This window comes from Cydia fagiglandana, chromosome 17 (genome assembly GCF_963556715.1).
Source record: "Cydia fagiglandana chromosome 17, ilCydFagi1.1, whole genome shotgun sequence".
Lineage (NCBI taxonomy): Eukaryota > Metazoa > Arthropoda > Insecta > Lepidoptera > Tortricidae > Cydia > Cydia fagiglandana.
In genome coordinates this window covers 8,633,551-8,648,457 of record NC_085948.1, presented here as the reverse complement: position 1 = coordinate 8,648,457, position 14,907 = coordinate 8,633,551, and the positions used below count along the sequence as shown (strand labels likewise).

Below are 14,907 nucleotides of genomic sequence, written 5' to 3'. Positions count from 1 at the left end.
TATACTTGTCAAAAACTCGTTGAGACTTTCTAAAGAGTCAAATATAGACTAATTAACATTCTCAAGTACAATCAAAGTATTAAATTTCAACATGGACTATGTGTTAAACATAATGTAGGTATATACCTACACACTATCTTAATGTATGGGCAATAAGGTTGTAAGTATATAAATATTTTTGACACTTCGCTCGTTCGTGTCGAATAATCGCCAGGTGACGAGCAAAAGTCACTACCTAACAGTGGCGGCGCGTCCATAAAAGCCGATTCCCGCCGGCTTGCCTGTTTTTGGACGTTTGAGCAGAGTTGTAAAGAAAATATGTAAGCCAAATTAGCCCCGGCTTGCCTATGGATATGTTTGACGCGCCGCCACTGCTACCTAATTACAAAAAATAAATAAACAAAAATCGACCTTCTTTTGCTACTAATATGGTTCACAATGACTATAAATTTGTGGTGGTACTTAGTGACTTTTGCTTGTCACCCGACGAAATACAACCTACCTACAAGCGCCTAATTTTAAATATACTCGTAAAGGTCAGCATTAGGTACTTCGTCGTTATGTAACCGAATAGGTATATACCTACATCATTATATCTATTTGAAAATCTCACTTAAGTAGTACTTTTATACATGAGCTATTTGTATTTCATCCAAATATCAATATTCAACACACAATATCAAAGTAACTTCTGTGATGTCATCGGAAGGTTGAAATCACAAAATTAATTACAGAGCTAAATATTTAAATGGTAAAGTAAAAGGTAAACGTGATGTGATACCAAATGACGCCGGGACGCAAACGTGATTGCAATACAAAGGTTTGGGAAATGTGCCACAAAAGGGTAATAAGGCTGCCGTATTCGAACTTCAAGATATCCACAAGAGACGACACGTACTAGATCCATTCTAGATACGTTATAGTTTACCTATAGATATCAGCTAGTTCTCTTTTGCAGCGCTATTCGGGCAACCAATGTCACTTTTACGTTAGATAGAGTAAGATATCTATTAGATGTGAAATGGATCTCTAAGTCATATCCTGTGGAAATCGTTCAAGCGTATCTCCAGAATAGCGCAAATGTCAAATTTCACAGGTTAGATCTTAAACATCGTTATCGTATCTTGGTGATGTCTAAAAGATAACTAATAGAAGTCTATTTCATAATCCGAATCGGGCCTAGGGTAATATAAGAAAAAGCAGAAATAGCAAGATTACCGCTGTTTTGCTCCATAGGGACATATATGAGACTTGTACACTGTTAATGCCTTGGTCTGTACTAATATCTGGTTCATATTAAATATTTACATACAAACTCTGCCATTATATTTGCTAATTTAGGAAATCATAAGCCAACAATATTAATTACTCTAATATAATTTGCCGAAATATTCGCGTTGAATCGCGTTACTTAACGTGCGAGTAAATATTTGTAGAAATACCTACCACAGCGAAGTTCGTTGCTTTCAATTTTCAATCAGTTCTATAATTCTATTCTTTATCTTGAATGTCAACTCGTGAAACTTGTTTCTATTTCTGAATAAATTAAATTCTATTTTAGGAATAAATTATCACGTTTATAGAGGGTTAAAGGGTTTATAAGGACTACAGACGGCTTTAGGAATATAAATTTAATAGAAATTATTAAATGTTTAGATTGCATAGTTGGCAGGATTAAATCCTTAGATATTTATAGAATATCTATTATAAGATACTAATTTAAATAACAGTTACACTGCGTAAGCTATTAAAATCGTTGCAGTTTTTTCTTGGTCTAAGCAGGCGTGTCTCACTCCGCGATTTCGTCGCTTTGCTACAGGTAGCTAAAAGTACATCCGTTCGGCCCCAATTTTGGGGTTTGCCATAAGCCGCGCGTGGCGCTGTCGCCACCTGGCGGCCATATCTGTGCTGATCGTAACATACGCGTTTTGTTAGAGAGTGAGTCTTCTGTACTTAGTACTATTATTTATTCTGTGACCCTAGTCTAAGTCTAAGTCTACCCATATAATTTTCCATATCGACAAGCGATCAAAACTTGTTAGCATTGAATCTGCTGACAATGCTGACATCCTCACTTTATTTATGCTTGCTTTCTCAGCAGCCAATAGCGCGAGATCTAGCCGCAAAATTTAAGTAATAAGTGAAGCGTCTCCGTTCCAATTCGGGCAAGAGTTTTATATTTGTATGCTGTATGTCCGGCTGTCCAGTTGTTTTCGTATAATGATAACGATTCAGTTTAGGTCCTAAACAGAACCGCAATAAGGACATCATGGTAAGGCCCCAGGTCACAGCTATGGCTTAAGACGATATTGCTGAATATGGACCAGCCAAAATGTATGAAATAGCAAAAAAATTTTTCGCGATTTCGGGGTTGGTCTCATAGTAAAAGTTGCTCGGTATAATCCCAAAACCTCCCTGGCAACGGGAATTCAGTTATTTTTTTGCCGCCTTTTGTTTATGAATTGTAATTTTTTACTATAATGTTATAATTTTCAGTAGTTTAGTGGTAAGTATCCCCACCCTGTCATGCGGGAGACCGGGGTTCGATTACTTGATAATAAATATGGCGACATTCGAGATATTGTCGTAGGATCTCAGTCTATATAGTTCGGCTGATTCGGGACGTCATCTGAACGTGACTCGGGGGCTTCCTATGGCACTCGTTCCGGCAATTTCCGGCGCAAACGTGCTGCCACCGTGCGGCAGCGTTAGACTGGTTAACATAACAACTATCTTGGATTTCTTAGTAGGTTGTGTACAATATGTGGTTATCCAATGTCCAATCAGTCCAACGCTTCCATGAGGAACTTGGATTGGACTTCAGGAATAGGTAAAAATATAAGCTTCTGCCTGCGACTTCGTCTGCGTGGGATGATGATGATTATTGATAAAAACTATCATATGTCCTTCGTGCTCAGACGAAGTTGCGGGCAGAAACTAAAATGTAATAAGTGAATTCAATAGGTATAATGGTTTAAAGTGGTATAGAGAAGTGAATAAAAGTCTGCAGCGATTTTGATAGACCACGCAGTGTAAGTGTTATTTATACGTCATAATTTCATAGAAGTTTCACGTTTAAAATAACACTTGCACTGCGTGGGCTATCAAAAATCGCTGCAGGCTTTTCTTGGTCTAACTCCATTTCATTTTGAAAATGTAGCTTTAGCTAAGATTTACTGGCAACAAATAAACCAGGATCTTCTTAAGTATGTATTTTTCCTTACTCCTGTATTTCCATTTTTTTTCGATACTGTGTCACGATCATCGACCACGCACGTTGCGGCTCGCAATTAACCACGGCTGATTGACTTTTTTCATCCGCCGGTTGAACACGACCATTTTACACTGCGACCAATAACATACGCTATAACTAACTAACGCTAACGCTATATGTATAACTATTATTTCAAATAATGTAAACAATCTTGATGTGTCTTTTAATTAAAAAACACATTTTAAAAATAAATTATTTCAAATATGTAACAATTATGAATCTAACACGATCATTTATATTCTTCTGCTTTCATATGTAAGTTTTTGATTTTTAAAAAGCGTTTTTCAATTAAAAGACATGTCTAGAACGCTTACCGTCTTGCAAATTCTTTCTAATGCCAAAAAAACGAACTATAGCTCTTATCTGGTTCGTTCTGAAGGGGCCCAGTTATCAGTTACACAGATTACCAGTTCGCCGGACGGTATCAGAGGGGCTACCGCGAAAACCGAAATTCGCAAATTCCGGGGATTTTTCTCTGTCACTCTAATTACGCCGTCATTGGAGTAAAAGATTTTCGTGGTTATAGCCCAGCCTGTCAGTCCATCGCAAAAGGTGACAGTTCCTAACAACTGACAGGCTGATATCGTCCGGCGAACTGGCAATCAGTGGGCCCCTTAAGAAAAATGTACAGAGTGACAGTTTTTTCGTACGTACATGTATGTAACATTGACATGAATATACTTTAATTGCAATAAATACTCTTGAGCCAATCATCAATAATTATTGACGACATTGTTTATTGTTTATTTACAAAATATATAAGCATTACAGTCAATAAAAACCAAGTCGCTTACTCGTAAATAGTTATTTACGATACAAGTGCGAAAAAGTGGAAATTCGAAACGAGTGGCGATAAATTAAAACACGACCGAAGGGAGTGTTTTAAATCGACACGAGTTGCGAATTACCTATTCGCACGTGCATCGTACAACGTTTTACAGTACATATGGCCCTTTAAACTTTTGACATCGCACGAAAAGTGCTAGTTTACGCACTAGTGCGGAAAAATAGGACCATATGTACTGTAAATATACATATGTATTTCTATTTGTTGATGCGTGCTGTGGTCCCGCGCCGATAACAATAAGAGTCACTCTTATCTCATTTTCTTATACATCGAATTTGAACCTTGTTGCTTTTAATTTAAAGCTTACTTTTTAATACAAATTAATTGGAACGTCATCACTTGTAGTTAGGCATATGTGCGAAATCGGCGTAATCATAAAACACTTGCAGATTAAAGGTGACAGTCTATTTCCAAAGACAGCAGCACTACCATTCATTTTACTATGGAAATTGGCAACAACACCTACGCGTTCGAACTAGGTAGTAGTGCAGCTGCGGTCAGAAATGGAATGTTACCCTTATCATTGATCAATTGTTAATTATAGAGTCGTGCGGTTTTTATCACTTTTGACTTTTACTTTGTTAGTAAGTTATATTTTTTGCTGTAGCGTCAGCATCTTCGGTAGTATAGTGGTAAGTATCCCCGCCTGTCACGCGGGAGACCGGGGTTCGATTCCCCGCCGGAGAGATTCATTTTATAGTTTTTTTTATGATAAGTATTATAAGAAACCATTATTAAGAAAGATATTTTTGTTGATACAATCTTTATACTCGTATTACATCATTATATTAACCATAAATGAATAGGTATTTATTTGATGTACTAGTATTATGATTCTACTATATGGTAGCCATATAATAATTATTACAATTGTCTGAATTGATCCTAGCAACGCTCCTGTTCCAATTGTAGGTAACTATCAATAGTATCAATCGAAATAATAAGAGACTATTGCTTTTCTATAATAGATCCAAGTGAATAGGATACCTAGTTCTCTATTGACAATCATAATAAATTGAAATCGATATCCAATATACGAGTAACAGCCAGGCTATGAAAAATATTAATAAGTAACTACTGATGCTAAAATCGGATAAGTGAGACCAACCATTTTTGCCTATTAGGAAATCCATAGACAAAGATTCACAGACCGTTTAAATATATAAATTTGTTTTAATACTTTTTAAAAGCACTCACAATTAGGCCAGTCAAATTAGATTATTTCCAGGAATTAATTCCCAGGAAACTGGAAATCACCTTAATACCTTCATTTGGTTCTAAATTTGTGTAATCCGAGTTTGCTCCATTCCAGCAGTTGTGGAAAAAAATATGCTCTTTTTCAGTTTTTTGCTTGTAGTTCTAAAACGGTCCGTTTGACGGAAAATTTGCTCTAATTATGATAAAAATTTACATCTGAGGATCCGAAAAGTACCTTAACCCATGGAGCGCCCCAGAATTACCGTATAGTATGGAACTCCCATACTAGTTACCAGCACACGTGTGATAGGGCGCTCTACGGGTTAGTATGGATTCGTAGTCAAACATTGTAAAAAATGGGCGCCAGTTTGAATTTCTTTTTTTAAGTCTGATTGCTGTATTCTCTTTTATCTAACAGTTTAATTAGAAAACGAATGCAAAACGGTGTTCAAATCAAATTATTCACAAAATTGAGAGAGCTAAGATTACGAGTGGGTTCACATTTATTTTTGGAAGTATGTACCTATGTTTTAAGCTCAAAAAGATTTTTTGTGTGATTTCGCTGGTCATAAAAAGGCACGTTTTTTGTCATTGCATAGACCTGCGGTCGGCAACCTTTTAGCAGCCAAGGGCCACATACCAGTTAACGAAGTGGACGCGGACCGCACTTTGTTAATATTTATGACTTTATCAGACATTTTCATTTGTCAATATTACATACAAAATAGCCAGGGAGGCTCGCGGGCTGGAAGTGAGAGGTTCGCGGCCCGCATGCGGCCCGCGGGTCGCTAGTTGCCAACCGCTGGCGTAGACAAACAGTACTTTAAAACCATAGGTCTCTTGTCAAGACACTACATCTGTACCATTCTATGAAGGGATTCAGAAAAAGACGCATCGTTGTCAAACTCTATGGGCGGCTAAAATCAAATCAAATCAGAAAAAATGTCTTGAAACATACATGAATATAAAAACCCTGCAAAATTCGCAAATATAATAAGCAGCATAATTTAGTCAACCGACCCAACCGATACATTATAAAGTGAGGGTCCTATGATTATCCGGCGGATTATATTCCCCACATGAATACAGTAAAGTGTGTTCTCCCACTGTATTGTACTTACACAGTGCAGTGTAAGTATCATACAGTCCTCCAGTGTGTGCGCCGGAACTACCCACTCGCGTGTTGTAGGTACTTATTAGCAATACTGTATCCTTCTTGTAACAACAATATGATCGATACTATTACGGAAAAAGTCGCTTGTGAAGTTTGTGTTCTCTGCGAGATCGAGATAGAGACGAGGCGATCCGGGGAAGAAACAAGTTTATCAACATATAAAGGGTCCCACTGATTAACTGTCCGCCGGACGGGTATCGGCCTGTCAGTTGTTCGGAACTGTCAAAATTTTGTTCTAACTGACAGGCCGATACCGTCCGGCGGACTGTTAATCAGTGGGCCCCTTTAGTTCAGTGAGAAATTAGAGAAAATTAACAGCCAGGCTATGAAAAATATTAATAAGTAACTACTGATGCTAAAATCGGATAAGTGAGACCAACCATTTTTGCCTATTAGGAAATCCATAGACAAAGATTCACAGACCGTTTAAATATATAAATTTGTTTTAATACTTTTTAAAAGCACTCACAATTAGGCCAGTCAAATTAGATTATTTCCAGGAATTAATTCCCAGGAAACTGGAAATCACCTTAATACCTTCATTTGGTTCTAAATTTGTGTAATCCGAGTTTGCTCCATTCCAGCAGTTGTGGAAAAAAATATGCTCTTTTTCAGTTTTTTGCTTGTAGTTCTAAAACGGTCCGTTTGACGGAAAATTTGCTCTAATTATGATAAAAATTTACATCTGAGGATCCGAAAAGTACCTTAACCCATGGAGCGCCCCAGAATTACCGTATAGTATGGAACTCCCATACTAGTTACCAGCACACGTGTGATAGGGCGCTCTACGGGTTAGTATGGATTCGTAGTCAAACATTGTAAAAAATGGGCGCCAGTTTGAATTTCTTTTTTTAAGTCTGATTGCTGTATTCTCTTTTATCTAACAGTTTAATTAGAAAACGAATGCAAAACGGTGTTCAAATCAAATTATTCACAAAATTTAGAGAGCTAAGATTACGAGTGGGTTCACATTTATTTTTGGAAGTATGTACCTATGTTTTAAGCTCAAAAAGATTTTTTGTGTGATTTCGCTGGTCATAAAAAGGCACGTTTTTTGTCATTGCATAGACCTGCGGTCGGCAACCTTTTAGCAGCCAAGGGCCACATACCAGTTAACGAAGTGGACGCGGACCGCACTTTGTTAATATTTATGACTTTATCAGACATTTTCATTTGTCAATATTACATACAAAATAGCCAGGGAGGCTCGCGGGCTGGAAGTGAGAGGTTCGCGGCCCGCATGCGGCCCGCGGGTCGCTAGTTGCCAACCGCTGGCGTAGACAAACAGTACTTTAAAACCATAGGTCTCTTGTCAAGACACTACATCTGTACCATTCTATGAAGGGATTCAGAAAAAGACGCATCGTTGTCAAACTCTATGGGCGGCTAAAATCAAATCAAATCAGAAAAAATGTCTTGAAACATACATGAATATAAAAACCCTGCAAAATTCGCAAATATAATAAGCAGCATAATTTAGTCAACCGACCCAACCGATACATTATAAAGTGAGGGTCCTATGATTATCCGGCGGATTATATTCCCCACATGAATACAGTAAAGTGTGTTCTCCCACTGTATTGTACTTACACAGTGCAGTGTAAGTATCATACAGTCCTCCAGTGTGTGCGCCGGAACTACCCACTCGCGTGTTGTAGGTACTTATTAGCAATACTGTATCCTTCTTGTAACAACAATATGATCGATACTATTACGGAAAAAGTCGCTTGTGAAGTTTGTGTTCTCTGCGAGATCGAGATAGAGACGAGGCGATCCGGGGAAGAAACAAGTTTATCAACATATAAAGGGTCCCACTGATTAACTGTCCGCCGGACGGGTATCGGCCTGTCAGTTGTTCGGAACTGTCAAAATTTTGTTCTAACTGACAGGCCGATACCGTCCGGCGGACTGTTAATCAGTGGGCCCCTTTAGTTCAGTGAGAAATTAGAGAAAATTTTACCGCTCCTCCAGACAAACATGATTTTGACATCATGGAAAATATTTTAACTACTATTTGATGTACGTCATAGCTAATATGCCCCTTCGTTTGACTTTTTCTACAAAAAAAATATGCCATTGGAAAAAGTCAAATGTCCGGCTTAGCTGTTAGAAATAAAAGTTAAAATATTGTCTATAATGTATAATATCTAGATTCTAATATCTAGAGAGAAAAATGTGGACAACATGTGTATTGTGTATGGACGACCACTTTGTCCACATTCCCCTTAGAATGGAAGTATTAGGGAAGCACTCCAAGATGGACCAACGATCTGGCTCTTATCGTAGAGAACAAAGTAAAAGATCAAAAGAAAAAAGAAACTGCAATTAAACATACATCGTGTAATGATGATGACAATGATAATTGCCACCTGCGAGAGATTCGGCACGATTACTCAACTGGTACCAGAACAATAACAAACGCTCACCGACACGCATTCAAAATGCGTTACGGCTCCTCTTCACGTTGGGCCAACGCCAACGCCAATGAGGGACGCATTTATGCGTTAGAGGGAGCAAGTGATATTGCTATCTCATTCTACCGCATGGCTGCGTCCCTCGTTGGCGTTGGCGTTGGCCCAACGTGAAGAGGAGCCTTTAGATACGTATACAATGTATGATGCATTCGTTCTGATGATCTTTGATCTTACCTCTCGCGTATTGCAGTAAGTAAATATAAGAGGCGGGCAGAGAAGAGAGGAAATACTTAGGTACCGAAACTAATAGTAGTGAGCTAAGTCCTTGCGAGTCCTATTTTCCATTTTGATTTTTTTTTTAATCTTAATCGACAAAAAACTGTAATTATAGCTCACATTATTTTACAAGATTTGGGTAAGAAGTATACTTAATTACCTATGACCTATAGAATAATCGGACCTATGAAATCATTTTTGCCAAAGTAAAGCGGAAACAGAGACTTCTTAGATATAGAAGACAACCAGACACTTCTCTTCTTCTTAGTCGGATACCCTTGCCAGAGCAGTCGTGGTCATTGAGGTCGTTGTACGGCCTTCTTGGTTGTTTCTCGCCATGCTTCTCTATTTATTTACACGTAGATATGTATATTTAAATTTGCTTATATTTTGATAAGTATCAGTTTTTAATATGTTAAATATTATCTCGAAAATTAAGCGGATTACACCATGGTTGTGTGATTTCAACTGCAATTACTTGAGTTCTCCAATTATACTTTATAAAATTAACTACGGTTTACATAATTGTATACTTATTAATTTACGTAAGTAGGTACACCTTTTAAATAACTGTTGTACACGATGTATAAAGTAAAAGAAAGCATTGCACATATACCGTATATCCAACAACCTTAGATATTCAAGATATCGGTCGCAATAAGTGCAAAGTAAAGAATATTTCAGGAATGCGGAAAGGATGGTGGAAATATGATATAAGGACTGTTCACACACCGTGCATATAGTCAACAACCACAGATAAACCAGTATAAGTCTAAATCTCATTTATGCATAGATATTTGGGATGCAGATATCAAGTTATATTGGAGAGGATGAAGAGAAAATGTTTTGTGAATTATAAGATCCCACCCTATGACCCAGATATTGACCAGGGATGTTTACAGAGTTTTACAATGAACTACTTTACTGAGTACATACTGTGCTTGCTAACCGTACTTAGTAGTTACTGCGTAAGCATTATACTTATAGATGAGGTGGTTTAGGTGAGGTGGATGAGCTATCTGTATGATGACGAAGCCTGCGCTGTGGATCTGAAGGTACCTATACTGTTAGTTAATTGGGTCAATAAATGTATTACTAATTTAGGAAACTTTGGCTACTTATAGATAGCTAACATTAGTGAAAAAACTGAGGACAAATAAAATAGAGTTTGAGTTAATATCAGCAAAATAAAGGAACCAAATGTGCTTGAGGTCATAGTGTACATTCTTAATTAATTCGATGTGCCTAATTTCATACATGCATGCACAACAGAAATATTTAGCAAAATTTTAGCGCATCGATTTATTTTATGCATTAATATTTTAAGCAAATTTTTAAGTCGCAAACTTCTCTATTTACATATTTGCCTCATGTATCACGACTACTATTATGACATTTATGTCCAGATACGCAATCTATAGTTTGTCAAAAGACTAGTTCATTTCAATCATAGACAGAGAGAATCATACTATCTTTGTCTTACACTAGTACTAAGTACTAGCACCTAAAAGAAAAGGATGAGTATGTTTTCCTGATTCTTACTAAACTAACTGACGAATTGGTTTGACCAACTATAAAGACCAAGTCGCTGCAAGCCTATTTCGCCCATAAGCGAAGACATTTATTGCTAATTAAATGATGTCATGTTTTGATTCAAATGAAAAACAAAATGTAGGTGTAGACGAATTGACCTTCGGAACATACAAACGGCATAGGTATTCAAAGACAATAGGACTCCCATTTTTGGCTTCACTGTCGCTTGGCACCATTGAGGTCAAACGTGATACCACAACCACTAAAAGGAAAAGTTGTACCCAATCAAAACGTCTGGAGTTACTACATTTTGAAAACTATCCATAATCCAAGCTTGATACCACCAATAGTTATTTTGGCCGTATTTTATTCGCTGTACATTTAAATAACAAGTTTTTATAACTATTATCGTTTTTATTCGTTGAATTTTCTTTCCTAAGCAGTTTTGGGTTATAAAATTACTAATATTTATATCGTCAAAAATATTTTGATAAAATATTAATAATACTTAGGTACTTACTTAATTCGATTTGGCGATTTCGTAGAAAACCCACACCACACCACACTAGGGGTCCAAACGTCCACGAGGGGTTTGCCAAATGTGACCATGTGTGACAAGGAGGGGGGGAGTGTGTGTGCAATTCGTGTGACGTAATTAATGGATGACCCCGAATAATATAAAAACTCAGCCGAAGTGCCAAATACTCGGCAGCCGAATAGGCCTAAAAAAGAATTTGCAGGAAAGGTAGGGTAATGGCCCTATCATTCTGGATCTCTGGATTATAGTCTTGCGACTGATTGCAGATATTATATAAGAAAAAAAAAATAACTGTACCACATACGATATAGGTACATGTAAAACTGATTACAATGGTAATGTCGATAACTGTTACAAGACTTATGTAGATTGACTAAGACGTAATACAATACAAAGGTTCATTCATAAAGATTCTTGCCACTTTCCCCCAGCATAGCAGATAATTAACTCCGTGACCGACATTTTCGTAAGAAGCGTTAGTTACATCTAAATTATGTATTTCTTATATAGATACAATTAAGTTAAGAACAAAAAAGGCGTAAGAATTTGTTTAAAAACTGGTCTTGATTTTATGATTTTTGTTTGATTCTTGGTTACCTGGTACATGATGTTTTTTTAGCACTAAGTAAGTCAGCGACCGAGATGCACCGCCAACCAAATCGAAACCAGGTTCTTAAAATTATATTACTAAATACTGAGCTGACTTATAATTTTCGGAAACCTGAGCAAATTCCTTTCTTTCCGAAACTGTAAGTATGTATGACTTACATCAAAATAAATAAGTACATAGGTAAATGGCTTTTAATCACGGTTTCATGTCTCAATTCATAATAGTGATCCGTCAATTTATAATTTCAATCGAAATGTTTAATAGTTATGTACATAGATATTTATTATACGAAACTAAAGATAAAGGGAACCAATGTGTTTGAATATGACGTCAGGTAATCAATGTGGGTACAGGCATCTCGTTGACGAGAATTTTATATTTATCTATGTAAGCATTTTATTGAAAAAACATTAGTTATTATTTATTTATAGCAAGATTATTATGACAGTCAATCAATACTCAGCGGAGATAATGCGTGGTCTCAATGCCTGTCTGCACACCACCAACATATTTATACAATACATTCATTCTTAATTCAAAGACGTAAAGTTTATTATTGCTTGTTTGTGCATTAGATAAGTTGGTCAACGAATAATTTGTCACCGGTTCGGTGAGATAAGAATTCAGTCAGCTGATTGAATTACGATTTGATTGGATGCATATTGTAGGTATATGATAGGCGTTGAAGATAGATAGCTATGTAGTGCGACATACAATAGTAGAAATTAAATAAATTGGAACTGTAAAATTCCATGCTAAATTGTTGCCATGTTTAAGGATTTTTAGGGTTCCGTATCCAAAGGGTAAAAACAGGACCGTATTATTTAGACTCCACTATCTGTCTGTTCGTTTATCTGTGATTGCCGTGTGATTGTGTTGCCGCTACAACAACAAATACCTACTAAAAAGTACGGAACCCTCGGTGGGCGAGTCCGACTCGCACTTGTCCGGTTTTTCATTTTTATTAAGTTTTTTTCTTGTATACGAGCGCCGAAGCCTCTAAAATTTCAGTCGAAAAAGGCGAAACATAATATTGTTACAAATTCTCTGCGAAGTCTCAAGACTGGCTTTATAAACTTTTCCTCATACAAACTTTTAACCCCTTTTTACCTAGAAATTGTATTTCGTAAAAGTCCTTTTAGATTTTTGTCACGAGTACGGCGTATAAATGCCACCTGAAAAAAGCTCCTGCTCCTATAGTTTCAGTATATTTTGGATGATACATTTTTTATAAGTGTATCATTCAGTCGGTCAGTCAATCACGACAATACTTTGATATAGGTATTACGAGTATACATGTTCATTTGACAGCCCAGTCTCCTAATTAGTAGGTATATAATACAGTAATTTTATACATTTTGCGTTTGCGTCAAATCCGGTAGTTCTGATTTTTTGCAGACTTGTTTATGATGTTGGGCCAATGAATAATCCAAGTTTGAGAATCCAAGGTCACAAACTTGGATTATTTATTGGGCTAATATCATAAATAAGTCTGCAAAGAATCAGAACTACCGGATTTGGCGCAAAAGAGCCACATTACAAAATTCGACAAAGTTACTGGATTATAATAGGTATAGAAATGATACGCGGTACAGAAATGATATCGCGGTGGGATTATTCCAATTGAAAAAGGGCTGCATTTCATTCGTGGAAAACGAGGGTATTGTTTCAGCAACATCCTTATCTCTCTGCAAACGGATAGTGCCTCCTAGCGCTGAAGATTTTCCACGAAAATTGGTGGAAGGAAATAAGTTAAAATTAGTTGTAAGTTGTAAACTTCGTAGAATAAGAACTTCAATTTCGTAGAATAAGGATTTTCACAGCATTTTTAATACGCAGTAAACACATTTTTTCCTGGTATTAAGATTTATACAAACGCGTAAAGCGCGTAAAACGCGTAAATGGTAGGTAGTTTGTGTTACAAGGAATCAAAATGATATATTTCTGTCAAGGGCGTACATTGAATCCTGAATGAAGCGAGGGACTCTACAATAGAATCCCGAACGTACTGAGGGATTCTTAAGTAGAATCCTGAGCCTAATGAGGGATCCAAGTGTTAACGCCCAAGACGAAATAATTTTGATACTGTGTGACACATACTGCTTTTCACATCAACTATGAGGAAATTGTTATGTTCCAAAATATGTATTATATGACCATAAAAAATTGTATGCAAGAAAGAAAAAAGTGTCTTAGAACAGAAAAGTACAATTTTGATACTAAGGGATCAAAGTGGCACTTTTCTTCCCTACTAGGAGGGCCTAAGAAAAGTGCCACTTTGATCCCTCCTAGCGGGGAAGAAAAAGCCCTTTTTCGAATAGGTGATGTGAAAAAGTATTTTAAGCGTCTATCGAAATTGAAAACGAACCGATTCGAACTTAAAGATACAAAGATTTCTTCAAACAAAAACGTCACTTTCGACACTGAGACATCTAATCCATATCGTTTCTAGACCTAATACTTGACGTATCTCAAAGTTCGAATCGGGCCGAGAAAATCAAAACAGTTTTAATACGAATTGAGCAACAACCTGTTGCTTGTGCAGATTCATATTTCAGCCAAATATCCGTCTGTCGGAAACCTCAAATACAAACAATTTTAACGAATCATATACACACGAGGAAACACCGGCATTTTTAATGCAACTGCCTACCTGAAAAACTGGAAGTCAACGACCGGTATTAATTGCCACTAGTCCTAAGTCACACACTAATCACTAACGAAAACAAATGACACATTAAAACGTAATAAATATCCTGGATCACTCTATTGTTTAGCTACGTTCATGTTTTGATTCATCTTTTTCGTTTTGTTTATGTTTCGCGATCTCGCAATCAAGCGACGGAGCGACGTGCGCTCACATCCACAATCCGCTAGCTACTGACACAGCGTGAAGAAAATCGTTCGCACCGTAGCCAACCGAGTGTGGAAAACGCTTTCGTCACTACGCATATACGGTAATACTAAGTAACGTCTTCTCGGGCTGAGGAAATCATTCGAGTTTTAATTGCCGCGAGGTTATTGCAATAGCGGTATTGTGCTGG

At 37.0% G+C, this 14,907-nt stretch overlaps 1 protein-coding gene and 1 non-coding gene across 2 annotated transcripts in view; one reads left to right on the top strand and one right to left on the bottom strand.

The window, feature by feature from the left end:
* Nucleotides 1–14,645, bottom strand: part of LOC134672385 (rap1 GTPase-activating protein 1) — a 457,452-nt gene extending 442,807 nt beyond the window's left edge. The window contains exon 1 of the mRNA XM_063530251.1: nt 14,517–14,645. The gene's annotated coding sequence lies outside the window, so the exon portion shown is untranslated. The remainder of the gene's footprint in view (nt 1–14,516) is intronic.
* On the top strand, nt 4,737–4,808 carry Trnad-guc (transfer RNA aspartic acid (anticodon GUC)). Its single transcript has one exon. It is a non-coding gene; the product is annotated as a tRNA-Asp (tRNA).
* Nucleotides 14,646–14,907: the final 262 nt, after the last annotated feature.